Genomic DNA, 14,816 nt, shown 5'->3' on the forward strand with positions numbered 1-14,816 from the left:
ACCTGGGCACTGTACGGCCCCCGGGCCACATACGGCCCTTTGGTTGACTCTGACCGGCCCGTGTAAGGTTAATTGGAAATTACAAAATAAACATATTTTCTCATTTTACCTCATGCATGGACTAAAGCTGCAATGCTTTTATTTTGAAGTTGTTTTTTATTCACGTACATAATGACGCAATACGTCAAATCAAGACATGCGCGTTATTGGATAATTGTCACAAGACGACTTTAGCGCTCAAAAATGTCAGCTGATGCTAAAAAAAGAAAGGTAGATGCCAAATGTACGGTTTTCAACAAAAATTGGACTGCTAAGTATTTATTTACTGAAGTCGGAGGTAAAGCCGTGTGTTTAGTTTGCGGGGAGCAGATCGCCGTGTTCAAGGACTACAATTTGAGTCGGCATTACGAGACGAAACACACGGAGAAATACAAAAACTTGACTGATGCTGAAAGGGCGCGCACATCGAACGCTTTGCTAGCTAAGCTGCAAAAGCAGCAAGGCTTTTTTACCAAGCTTCACACATCCAAGGATGCAGCAACCAAGACCAGCTTTGTGATATCCCACAAAATAGCTAAACACAGTAAGCCATTCTCAGAGGGGGAGTTTGTCAAAGAGTGCTTAGTGGACTCTGCAGCACTAATATGCCCTGAAAAAAAAGAAGCCTTTGAGCAAGTCCCGCTGTCCAGGCGAACCGTGACGAGAAGGATCGAGGACATTGCGGGGAATCTGGAGCTTCAGCTGCAACATGAAGTGGCAAGTTTTGACTTTATCTCCTTGGCTTTGGACGAGAGCTGTGATGTCCGCGACACAGCGCAGTTACTCGTATTTGTCCGTGGGATAACGCCGGACTTCAAGATTACGGAGGAGCTGGCAGCAATGCGGCCGATGAAAGGGACGACGACAGGGAGCGATCTGTTCACGGAGGTAAATGCGTGCATGGACACGCTGGGACTGAAATGGGACAGACTGGCAGGTGTCACAACAGACGGTTGTCCAAATCTTACAGGTAAAAATGTTGGACTTTTGAAACGTATGCAAGATAAAGTGACTGAAATCGACGCTGATCAGAAATTGGTATTTTTGCATTGTATTATACACCAACATGTGTTGTGCAAGTCAGTGCTAAAAATTCACCATGTTATTGATGTTGTTACTAAAATAGTAAACTTCATCAGGGCACGGGCATTGAATCACAGACAGTTTGTTGCACTTTTGGAGGAGCATGAGACTGAGCATAGTGACATCGGCTACCACACAGCTGTCAGATGGCTCAGCCTGGGCAAAGTGCTAAAAAGAGTTTGGGACCTGAAAGCAGAGATTCAAGAGTTTTGTGAGAAGAAAGGCAAAGACATCCCAGAGCTCTCAGACGAGGACTGGATGGCAGATTTTGCATTTGCTGTTGATGTGACTGCACTGATGAATGAACTGAACACCAAACTGCAAGGCAAGGGCCTTTTTGTTCATGAAATGCACAGCCTGGTGAAGGCTTTCATGAGAAAGATGCAGTTTCTTTCAAGCCAACTGGAGAGCAACACTCTCACTCACATGCAAACCCTGAAAGAAGTCACACCATCAGCTGATCACCTCCGCAGGTACTCATCCATGTTAGGAGCATTGCATGGTGAGTTTTCAAGGCGATTTGAAGATCTCCGAACAATCGAGGATGAAATGCTCATGATTTCCTCTCCCTTTACCTGCAGTATGGATAATGCACCCAGTGATGTTCAGCTGGAACTCATTGACCTGCAGTCTGATGCAGTACTGGCAGAGCGCTTTAAGTCAGGATCTCTGCTGGATTTCTACTCTTCTCTCGAGGAGGAGAACTTTCCAAACATGAGGAGACATGCTCAGAAGATGTTGGTTCTCTTTGGCTCTACCTACATATGTGAACAAACATTTTCAAAGATGAAGTTTATGAAATCCAGGTATAGATCCTCTCTCACTGATGATCATCTGTCAGCTGTGCTTCGTATCTCCACCTCAGACATTCAACCTGACTTTGATGCACTCGTTAAAGCCCAGCAGAGACTAGATTTCTCTCACTGAACAAGAAAAAAGAACTTAAAAACACCAAATGAGGTGGTTAGACTACAAATGTAGGCATGTAAAGGAACCAACTAGCAGTGAACTGGGACACTTTCTTTGGAAGCCTTTTCTCAAAGTCACAGTTCAGTGATGTTCAGTGACAGTTCAATATGATGTATCTTGCTGAATGTTTGGAGCACAAAGACAATGTTGTGATGTCTTAAGAATGCTAAGAACCTTTACACAACTTTCCAACAGTATATGAAACTCAAAATGTGTTTTGTAGTGAATGCGACTGAAAATGTTCACTAATATGAGTCAGAAATGGTGAAAAACGTTCACATTTTGTTTACCATTGTTTTGGGAAATTTGATTGAATAAATTAAATTTTTTGTAAGGCAACCTCACTTTTTCATTGCTCAACTATAACATATAATAATAATAATAATAATACATGGGACTTTTATAGCGCTTTTCATGAAACTCAAAGACGCTTTCACAGAGAATTTAAGAAAACACAACAAAAAAAGACAAAGAAATACAAAAAGAGATAAACAAAACAGAAAAAATACGGGGGGAGTGGGGTGGTCAGTGGTTGAATGCAGTGTTGAACAGGTGGGTTTTGAGTGATGTTTTGAATGCTGTGAGGGAGGAAGAATCTCTGATGGATTGGGGTAGTGAGTTCCAGAGGGTGGGTGCAGCAACGGAGAAGGCTCTGTCGCCCCAAGACTTGAGGTTGGTCCGGGTGCGGAGGGACAGGAGGTTGGCAGTGGCAGAGCGGAGGGAGCGAGTGGGAGTGTGTCTGTGGAGGAGGTCAGTCAGGTAGGATGGGGTCAGGTTATGGAGGGCTTTGTATGTCATCAGGAGGATCTTGTACTGAATTCTCTGGGGGATGGGGAGCCAGTGGAGCTTGATGAGGACGGGTGTAATGTGTTCACGGATTCGGGTGTGGGTGAGTAGACGGGCGGCGGAGTTCTGGATATATTGAAGTTTGTTGAGGATTTTTGCAGGTGAACCATAGAGGAGGCTATTGCAATAGTCCAGACGGGAGGTGATGAAGGCGTGGATGAGGGTTTCGGCAGCAGTGGGAGAGAGGGATGGACGTAGACGGGCGATGTTTTTGAGGTGGAAGAAGGCTGTCTTTGTGATCTGTTTGATGTATCGGTTGAAGGAGAGGGTTTGGTCAAATATGATGCCTAGGTTCCGGATGTGAGGGGAGGTTTGAACAGGGAAGCCGTCTATGTTGAGGGTGAAGTTATGGATAGGTGTGGTGAGCTTCTTTTGTCCAATGATTATTATTTCAGATTTATCGCAGTTGAGTTTCAGGAAGTTAAGTTGGAGCCAGGATTTGATTTCAGTGATGCAGTTTGTCAGGATGGAGTGGGTAGCAGTGGAGATGGACTTAGTGGAGATGAGAAGCTGGATGTCGTCGGCAAAGCAGTGGAATTGAAGTCCATGACGGCGGATTATGTGACCAAGGGGAAGCAGGTAGAGAATGAAGAGGAGGGGGCCGAGAACTGAGCCTTGAGGGACACCTTGGGGGAGAGGAGCAGTGGGGGATTTGCAGTTATTGATGTAGATGAACTGGTTTCTGTCAGAGAGGTATGAAGTGAACCAAGAGAGGGCAGTGCCGGTGATGTTGAAGGTGGTTTCAAGACGGGTGAGGAGGATGGAGTGATTGATGGTGTCGAAGGCAGCGCTGAGGTCAAGGAGGATGAGGATGTTGAGGTTACCAGCATCGGAGGAGAGGATATATACTCTTACCAGCTTGTCAAAACAATGCTATTTACTGCTTTTTATAAAGAAATACAATTAATATTATGCAGAATTGAGTTCAGCCTTTTGGCCCGGCCCTCCACAATATTTTTTGTTTCTCATGTGGCCCCATGGAAAAAATAATTGCCCACCCCTGGTATAGAGGGAGCTCTGTCAGTTTTCGAATTACCCATTTGCTTTCGGGGAGCCCTATTTTTCAGAGCACATCCTGCTACTAAATATGTCACACGCACGCTCTGTTGACTGGCGCAGCAGCGCGGATGCGATCAATTGCTATAAAAACACTCTTCTACTAATACAGACGGTGTCACTATGCCGGCGGATTTGGCCGTTGTTGAAGCCTCTTCAGGCTCCGCATCGGCAGGCCTCTCCCTCGGTGTGGAGCTGTCAAGCTCGACCCTAACGCCGCTTACAGCCGGCCAACTAAAAGTTGTTTTCCGTTCACGTTGTCATTTTTAGACTCCTTCGCTTCTTTGCTTGTGAATCCAAAAGCTGTGACGCTTGGCTGTTTTCGTTTTGCCATATTTTTTTATTAAACAGCCAGAGTTAAAAAAATATCAATATGAACATTTCAAATACCGCGCCGGCATCACCGCCATAACCATAGCAACGTAACTAAGAATGCAGCGCCGCCACGTACAGATGGCAACACCCAGACATATTCACAAATATAAAACAAATATTCAGAAACTGTAATGAACAATAACTATTATTTATTTCAAGAACTGTTATTTACAGAAACTCAACATTTCTAATCTGTGTGACACAAATATGCACGATTGTTTTGGGCTCCCCCTATTTATCTCAAAGTCAGCCCTCAAGGGAGCTCCCTCCCTTTTCGGGGGAGCCAAGCTCCCCCTCGCTCCCCCCCATTTCGAACAGTGTCTGTGGCTGAATGGCCAGCGATTAGGTGCGGCGCATTTATCATAGGTGATCAGAGCTAACTGCCTGCCGTCAGATTTCATTTAAAAAACAGATCTGATTTTAAGACTATTTCTGCGCTCATAAAGAATGATAAGAATAAGAATAATGCGTATTGAACTGGTTTCATTAATTAGTGAGTTTATTTAACACTAGAACCGCCAATCGGGTCAATTTGTGTGATGTGTGTTGTGTGTGTGCAATGTAACTTTTTTTCAATAAAATATTAAAGTCTCCCAGTCCGTGACTTTTCCTGAAAGTGTGTTATGTAGCACCCTATGTTGTTAAAAATTGCATTCTAATAGCGGGATTTGACGGGTTTAGGTAGGCCTATACAAAAACCTCTGGCGGTTCTAGTGTTAAGGTAATTAGGTACAGTAGAAGCCCTTTTTTATCAGTAACGAATTTAGCAGTTGAACATAAAAGTCAACTAACCGAGGGTCACTTGCAATTACAGTGTTGTGTCTAATTATAAGCTTGTCACTCAGAGTAACCTACCGTTAATTTAGCTGCTGGAGAAGAAAGATCAAGGGGGAGGGGGGGAGAGAGCTGTGGTTGATGGGCCATTAGTTGTGTAAATACACAGCTGAGAGCTGCCGTTTCATTCAGACTGTTTAAAAAACTGTAACAACGGACTATTTTTCTTAGCGGATGCATGTCAATTTAATTCAATACATACAACTATTTTTTAAATCAATACAGACAACTATTTTTTAAATCAATAAAAACATTTTCTAAATCCATAAAAGCATTTCAATTAATATTGGTAGTCATGTCGTTACTTTTTTGAGAATGTGGCCGTGTAATAAGCGGGATAATTTGCAGCGACTTGTTCCTTATGGGGAAAATAACACCCGTCATGTGTGTGTAGTAGAGGTGTGTGTGGTTAAAACACTTTCATGAAGTGAAGGAATTTCCTTCTATAAAACAGCTGTGGGCAGCAGTGAGTGTCACGGACATGAATTCATAGATCAAGGCAGACTGGTGCACACACTCTCCTGTCCTGCCAGGCGACACGCCCGTTCTAAGCCATGTCCCTCACTCCTCACATCCCAAGCATCCCCAAAAAGTGTATTATGTTGTTACATCTCAGATGTTATGTTTCAGTTGTGCTCTGTCTATGTTCAGTGATGCAAACTTGTCACCTTTCGGCGAAATTCGCCGTTTTGAATCCAAAATAAGTCGTTTGTGTGATTCATGTAGATCTGCAATACAAATATTTTTGGGGTATGGGGGGGCTGGGACCCGGAGTAATCTGCGGCCGTGAGCTGTTATGTGCCATCATGACACGCATGGTGTTCTTTTTTTATATATTATAATGAAGTACGAGCTGTGTGCTCGAGTCTTCCTGCCTGTCGGCTCTGCTCATGGATGTATAATAAGGCTCTGCTGCTCCGAGATGATGGTCTAGCTTCAGCAGCTACATTACCTACGGCTGCGTTCCTTAATATTAGCTGTGCGTCCGGAGTCACTGTGGCACAGACTGGACCGCTGGTGAACAGCTGTTAGAACGGGCCGTTCAGGTGTTCAGCGCAGAGCTCCCTGTCGGAGCGGCAGAGCGTGATGTGAACTGAAAAGTTTTTCTGTGGCAATATTATTTAAGGAATCGTTGAGCTAGCTAGCTAGCATACATTGTCACTATCTGCTAACGTTAGCTTTAGCCTTCTATTTCTAATAGTTTTTTTCATAGGCTATAAACAGAGGTGGTATAAGTATATATATATTGTACTTGAGTAAAAGTAGAAGTACTCAGATCTTTTACTTGAGTAAAAGTGGAAGTACTCAGGTCTTGTACTTGAGTAAAAGTAGAAGTACTCAGATCTTGTACTTGAGTAAAAGTAGAAGCACACAGATCTTGTACTAGAGTAAAAGTAGAAGTACTCAAATCTTGTACTTGAGTAAAAGTAGAAGCACACAGATCTTGTACTAGAGTAAAAGTAGAAGTACTCAAATCTTGTACTTGAGTAAAAGTAGAAGCACTCAGGTATTGTACTTGAGTAAAAGTAGAAGTACTCAGGTCTTGTGCTTGAGTAAAAGTAGAAGTACTCAGATCTTGTACTTGAGTAAAAGTAATAGTCCCAGAGTGTAGGAATACTCTGTTACAGTAAAAGTCCTGCATTCAAAATGTTCCTCAAGTAAAAGTAGAAAAGTATTATCATCAAAATATAGTGAAAGTAGCGACAGTAAAAGTAGTCATTGTGCAGATTGCTCCATTTCAGAATAATAGATATGATATGTTTTATAATGATTGATCATGAAAGTGTTCTCAAAGCTGGTAAAGGTGCAGCTAGTTTGAATGACTTTGTATACTGCAGGGTAGCTTGTGGATTTACTTCAGGTGGAACTAAAGTCTGATTTAACACTTGATTATATTTCACTTAATTAATCCAGATCTGTGAAGTAACTAAAGGTATTAAATACATGTAGTGGAGTCAAAGTACACCATGTACCTCTGAACTGTAGTGGAGTAGAAGAACAAAGTAGCAAAACATTGAAATACTTAAATAAAGTACAAGTATCTCAAAATTGTGCCCAAGTATAGTACTTGTTGAGTTTATGAACCTAGTTACTTTACACCATGTGGCTAAGATAAAAAGACTTAAGCCTTGCACAGAGGCACGAAAATACATTTTCAAAATGCTCAACAGTGCTGCCAAAATTATAAACTGACTGCTCCACAATTTAAAATAAATGCTTTTATATATTTCTATTAGATGTGACTCTTTGGCGTTTCTGTTATTATTAACACTGCTGCTTTAGTTGTTCTGACTGCTAAAATCCTCTGTCATTCCGTGGGGTGGGGGAGCCGGGGGCTCGGATCATTGTCACCTTTTTCATACCTGATGAGTTTGCATCCCTGTGTGTTAAAAAGCCAGTCACCTTAATTCATGTAATAAAAGCATCTCAGGTCAGTAACACTCAAAGCTAAATGTGCAATACCATGTTCAGCTATGTTACTATTTATAATGTTATTGTTGTTACATCAGAAGATGTACATATTGAAATGATTTCTTAACTTACAGTAGGCTATTTTGTACAATGTGTGTTGGAAGGATTTATTAAATGACAATGAATATTGTCATTGTTGAAGGCTTTTAGAGAAGGGTGAACTATAAGTCTGAATTACATAACATTTTATACTTAAAAACATAAAAGCCACAATAAATAAATCACAATTATTGTAGTTATTTTTACTTCCCGTATTGCTTTCAACCCACCAGCTTTTATGGTGTTGTTACGTCACTAACTGTAAGCTTGTCACATACAGTCTATGGTCACTCAGAGTAATCTACTGTTAATTTAGCTGCTGGAGAAGAAAGATCAGGGGGGGAGGGGGGGAGAGAGCTGTGGTTGATGGGCGATTTGTTGTGTAAATACACAGCTGAGAGCTGCCGTTTCATTCAGACTGTTTAAAAAACTGTAACAATGGACTATTTTTCTTAGCGGATGCATGTCAATTTAAATCAATACATACAACTATTTTTTAAATCAATAAAAACACTTTCTAAATCCATAAAAGCATTTCAATTAATATTGGGAGTCATGTCGTTACTTTGTTGAGAATGCGGCCGTGTAATAAGCGGGATAATTTGCAGCGACTTGTTCCTTATGGGGAAAATAACACCCTTCATCCAGATGAGGATCCCTCCGCTACACTTTGGGATCCTGATCGACCGACGAAGCTCCATTAAAATATACATATTTTTGGTGAATTACTGAGTTTAGGCACGTTAATAACGTTTTAATGAAGTTGAATACAGTATATTCATATGTGTCAGTAATTTCATGTCAATTCGGCGAACATAAACATAAATGATCGTGGTGAAGATGATGATTAAATTAGGATTAAAAATCGAGAGCCGGGCTGCATTTCATCCCGTTCGTTTTTTTCGAATAACAAAATTATTTTGTTAAATAACAACATGGTGATGTTTTGTAAATGATTACATGTCTCTTATTTAGCACAGTAGTATGATATCCGTGACATATGGATCTTAACAAAGTTCCGCTGTACATCCAGCATACTGTATCTCACTTTATTTCACATGAGCTCCAGTGTGGAACCCCACTGCACCCCCTGGTGGATCAATGATCCATTGCAGCTGGCTTCATTATAATTACATTTATCTATCACGGGGGCGGTCTCAAGTCAAGCTGGAGATTTTCCCTTGAGCGAGGGCAGATCACGTACCAATCACGGCCCTCGCGTTTCAAACTGTCTGAAATGAATCGCTACATCTGTATGTGGAAATAATACCATAAATAAAATGTTACCTCTCACTTATCATATATGAAGAATTCATTTTCAAACATTGATTAAAGCCAATCTTAAAATGATTTAACAAAAACATAACTGGGAGAAATAAATAAATACGGATATTTTATTTAAAACCACCTCGAATATGTTTTGTTAATGTTATGAAATGTTTTCTCATAAATGACGCGGTAAGCAGGAGGACAGAATCACGTCTAAACTGACGCCGTTTTGCATTTCTATAGGTTGTAGATACGAGCATGGTTTTATATATGTTTAATACATGTTTAATCATGTTTTTTGCCATTTGCCAAGACTTGATAAGTCGCTCGTAAAACACAGGAGGTATGGAAACTAAGAGCACCATATGTGGTAAATTGTAAAGCTAATATAATACAACACATTAGTTGTATTTCCTTTAACTGGTGGATATAGAGTTGCTGCGGGGGGGGGGGGGGGGGGGTTGAGATGCACAGGCTGTATTGGAGACGCTGCGCACAGCTGATCGATAGCTGGGACACAAACCACCAAATACAAAAACATAATTCAGATCCAGTCGTCATGAATCCACTCCGGAGGGATTCCCCGATCATTTCTTACAGTTTCTCATCAAGGGGGGGTAACCTGTCCCCGGTACAAACACACTGCCTGAGGAAGGCTATGTGTATTTTTTCGGACAACTTATGTATTTATTTTGGTGACAGTCCGACCTCCATGCTGCTGCTCTGTTTCAAACTGCATCCACCAAACAATATGATTTATCTCGACCTCCCCAAAATAAGCCAATCTGACACGGTGTGAGATGTTTTTTTTTAGCTGTTCTGTCATCATTTCCTGCAGTCTTCTTCATAAAGTCAGTCAGAATGAATGAATGAATGGGCGTTTCGTTGACTATTTATAGGCAAATATGAGCGTTACGTGAAGCCCGCAAAAGCTGCACCGCATTTCTAGTCGGTTGTGATTTATAAAGAGAAACCGGCATAGGAAGTGCCATACGCACTTTCCTCGCCGGTACGCAATGTTTGGTGAATCGGAAAGTGGCGGAAAATGTATGGACCTATTTTTCGGATTTCTACTACGTAAGCAACCTTCCCACGTCAATCCTACGCACGGCGTTATACATGAGGACCCAGGACTTATCTTGGACTGGAGACTGGCTGAATACAGGGAGGTTTTTACTTTTAATGGGATCTTTGATGGGCTTTGTCTGTTTGACCAGGCGCTCACTGACATACAGTGGAGGAAATAAGTATTTGATCCCTTGCAGATGTTGTAAGTTTGCCCACTTACAAATAAATGAACAGTCTATAATTGTAATGGTAGGTTTAATTTATCAGTGAGAGTAAGAATATCAGAAAGAAAATCCAGAAATGTACATTATATAAAAGATACAATTTGATATGCATTAAACTGTGGGAAATAAGTATTTGATCGCCTTGCAAAACATGTTAGTACTTGGTGGAGAAACCCTTGTTGGACAGCACAAAGGTCAGACACTTCTTGCAGTTAGTCTCCAGGTTTGTGCACATCTCAGGAAGGATTTTGGTCCACTCCTCTCTGAAGATCCTCTGATTCTTGGCATCTCAAAACTTCTGATCCCTCCACAGATTTTCTATGGGATTAAGGTCTGGAGACTGGCAAGGCCCATCCATCACCTAAATGTGCTTCTTCTTTAGCAGATCCTGTGTTGCCTTGGCCGTATGTTCAGGTTTATTGTCCTGCTGGAAGACCTATCCATGACCCTTTTCAGTGTCCTGGCAGAGGGAAGGAGGCTATTGGCCAAGTTGTTACAGTACATGGCCCCTTCCATCCCCTCCTCAATGCAGGGAAGTCGTCCTGTCCCCTTAGCAGAGAAACACCCCAAAATGATAATGTTTCCACCTCCATTTTGGTCTCATCTGAACACATCACCTTCTACCAAGCCTTCTCTGAATCATTCAGATGTTCATTGTCAAATTTCAGAAGGGCCTTTCATGTTCTTCTTGAGCAGGGGACCTTGCGGGCGTTGCAGGGTTTGGTCCATTATGGTGTAGTGTGTTACCGATAGTTTTCTTGGGTCTGTAGTCCCAGCTGCCTTGAGATCATTAACAAGTTCCTTGTAGTTATTGGCTGATACCTCACCTTTCTCATGATCATCAATACCCCAAGGGGCGAGATCTTGTGTGGATTCCCAGACCGAGGGTGATTGATTGTTGATTGATGTCCATTTTTTTCCCTTCCATTTCCGAATAATCGCACCAACAGTTGTCGCCTTCTCCCCAAGCTGCTTGCTGATGGTTTTGTAGCCAATCCCAGCCAAGTGCAGGTCTACAGTCTTGTCCCTGAGATCCTTAGACAGCTCTTTAGTCTTGCCCATGGTGGAGAGGTTGGAATCTGATTGATTGATTCTGTGGACAGGTGTCTTTTATACAGGTAACAAGATGATATTAGGCTTGGGCGGTATGACGGTATTGCGGTATACCAGGGTACTTCGAAATACCGTCGGTATGATTTTCAATACCGTGACGTCACAGAATGTGCGCCAAATCACAGATGCGTTTCATTCTATTACACTAACACGGAGTTTTGACAGGGAGGACATTGGTTGTAATGCACAGCACGCGCCAGCAGAGGGCAGGGGAGGGCAGTCCGTCTTTCCCGCTCTCAGAGCTCAGCACAGAGCAGAGCTGAGCAAGATGGCGGCAGCATTTGCCGGCCCCGAACTCGGACAACTAGTAAAAAAGAAAAATACCTCTGCGCCTGTTTGGGACTATTTTGGGTTTACTCGTTGCCAGTGACTTCATCCAGCACAACGAGAGACAGAGGCACTTCTTTGGGAATGTTTAAGACGGGGTGAGTGAGTGTTGACATTTTTTAATCCTATGCAACTGGTTGATGGTTTTGTAGTGGAGGTCGGACGGTTTTAAAAACGAAAGCATTTACGTGCTAAACATTCACGCGAGTAATCCAATGAATCAAATGGAAATAAGGTTTTTAACACATGCACGGAATAATATTGCCAAACTAGTTAGTGAATATAGCAAACTTTATTCAATAAGTCAAGTATTTACTCCCGGAAAATGTTTATGTATGATGATATATTGTTAACTTAGCTCACAGTGGAAACAACGTCGGACATCTACAAACGCGTCCTGTATCCGATCTCAAAATGTGCCATTTGAACAATGTGTCATGTATGCAGCCCTTGTTTTGCACTTGCGCGCACTTCGCGGCACTTTGCGAGCGTCTACCGCTCGGGCTGCATTTTACACCGAACATATAATATACCGTTCTAAACATCTATTTGCCGCCGAACGCCACCTCACTCAAGTCGACCCAAGTCATACCGTCAGTGGCGGCTGGTGGAAAATATATTTGGTGGGGCTGTTGATATAGTGAGTAAAAAAAATGTTTGAGGGAGAATTACCCCTTAAATTGGGACTGATACCGTCATATACTGTATACCACGGTATGATGTCAGCAAGGTATGACGGTATGAAAAAAATTATACCGCCCATGCCTAGTTGATATGAGGGGTACTTTCCTAAAGGAAATGGACTTATGTAACCGGTCTATGGTAGCCAGAATCCTTGTTTTTTGCAAGGGGATCAAATACTTATATCCCACAGTTAAATGCAAATAATTGTTTATCTTTTATATAATGTAATTTTCTGGTTTTTCTTTTTGATATTCTTACTCTCACTGTTAAAATAAACCTACCATCACAATTATAGACTGTTAATTTCTTTGTAAGTGGATGAAAAATCGGCAAGGGATCAAATACTTATTTCCTCCACTGTAGGTGTCATACCCGTCCTGTCCGAGTTTCTCAATTTGTTTCAGAGCATCTGCAAGTTCTCTAGTATCGAGTACAAGAAGATGTTCACTTCTTATTTCACAGAATCGATTGCCCATGTCTTATGTAGCACCAATTACTGCTTTAAAGAACAACTTCCAGGTTTAAGACACCTGTGAATAAATGTGTAGGAAAATGATGAATACACTAGATTTTCCAAAAGATATACAGAAATATACACTACAGTGACATCTGGCGTCGTTTTTGTAAGAAATGTTCAGTTCCGCATAAAAAAGCCTCGGCACGTGACCTCCCGCGTGTGACGTAACACGGGGGAAACAAGGGGGAGAGCAGCCGGTGTAACATATTAATAAACATGGATCCCAATACTAGTTTCGACACAGAAGACACAGAAGAAGTTGAACATGAATATTCAAATGCATATGACGGAACACAACCTTATAATTATGAGCCTGCTAGGCGTCCAAGAGACCAGGAGCAGCAAAGGATTAGAAGAAATAACGGCGATCGGAGAGAAATTGAGCTGTGGTGTGAGGAGAACTAGTGGAGAACTAGGCAGCTATCTTGGTGAGTGACCGGCGTTAGCTACAGAATGTTAGCTAACGTCAATTCACAACATTGTGAAGTTAGCTATCATATATCAGGCTATAACTAAAGTAGCATTGATAATATAGTAACGTTACTGGCAGGACTGTTGATACTGATCCATAACAGAAACTAATGCGCAAGTATCAGCCGTATCTCGCGTTACCTAATGCAATTCCACACTACGGTGCTGTGTACCAGAGGGGAGACGCGAGATACGGCTGATACTTGACGATCTGGCGGAGAAAGGTTATGGACCCTCCGTTGATATGCCGTTGTAAATGGCTTGATGGAAAGCAGGTGTGTAGTCGGGGAGGGTGCACAGCTGATTGCAGCAGGTGAGTGGAGGTTGAGCCTGGAGCCAGGAGTGACAGCCACCACGCCCACACAAACAACACAGACAGGGGGAAACAAACAAACACAAAGGAGACGGCTGGAGCAGTACAGCCACCACAGCGTTACCTAATGCAACTCCACACTACGTCTTACGGTGCCGTTTACCGGAGGGGAGAGAGAGAGAGAGAGCAGCGAAGGGGGGGAGAGAGAAGTAATACGGTTTCCTGATAAAGCTGTGGAGAGTATGTGCTGCAGGGAGGTGGATGCACAACGCACACAGGAACGAACGCTAGCTCCGGTCCTTTTTACTGTGGACTCGATGTCCTGGTATTTGTGCAACCTGTACAAACACAATACTGCACCATGATTACAAATGGTGAAATACAATGTAAAACTACCGAAAAATACCAGCTCACTAAAACACAACCGCTCAACTCAACGCAACTACTAACTATACCCGCGGTCAGAGAGCGGAGATGTTTACCCTGTGTGATGTAATATGAAGCGTTTGACGTATGACCTTAAAAAAAAAGCCGTTTTTAAGAGCAGAGCTCAAAATTGCTCCTTTCCCTCTGAATTCCTGCCCTTACGTCTCGTAAAACATATCAAATTCTACATTCACTTTTTTAATTGTAATTTTCAAGCAAGTTTAAGCATAAATGTAGAATTTTTTTTTTTTTTTTAAATCTTCCTTAGGGCATGCTCTAACAGTATGCCAAATGTCATGCTTTTATCATCAAAAGCACAATTCTTTCAGATATTTCACATATCTGCTGGACATCTACTTAGTTACCTCCCACCTCTGGCCAGCTGAAATCAACCCACTCAGACCAGTGGGGAAGCTACACCAGCAGACATAGAGCCTTAGATCCCACAAGGATCTGATTCAACGGAATGCAACTGATTCTGACTTCATGGTTGTTTATAGTAAAGCCTACAGTTTTTCTCTCTCCTCTTTTCTTTTTTATTTACAGAATTGCAAAAGCACCCACACATAATTTAATCAACATTAATGTAAACACATCTCTCTCAGTAATTTCCCATGTTTCTGTTAGACCGCATTGCACATTCAATATGCGGAGTACCTAAATAACAATGTTTTGCAAATGTTCCTTCATC

The 14,816-nt window shown here is 42.0% G+C and overlaps 2 protein-coding genes across 6 annotated transcripts in view; one reads left to right on the plus strand and one right to left on the minus strand.

Annotated features, from left to right (window-relative positions):
* The window catches only part of afap1 (actin filament associated protein 1), a 161,586-nt gene that overhangs the window by 118,345 nt on the left and 28,425 nt on the right, over nt 1-14,816 (plus strand). The window lies entirely within an intron of this gene.
* Nucleotides 1-14,816, minus strand: part of LOC307031005 (uncharacterized protein) — a 131,292-nt gene that overhangs the window by 36,168 nt on the left and 80,308 nt on the right. The gene's annotated exons all lie outside the window — the stretch shown is intronic.

This window comes from Notothenia rossii (genome assembly GCF_949606895.1).
Source record: "Notothenia rossii genome assembly, chromosome: 3".
NCBI classification, from domain to species: domain Eukaryota; kingdom Metazoa; phylum Chordata; class Actinopteri; order Perciformes; family Nototheniidae; genus Notothenia; species Notothenia rossii.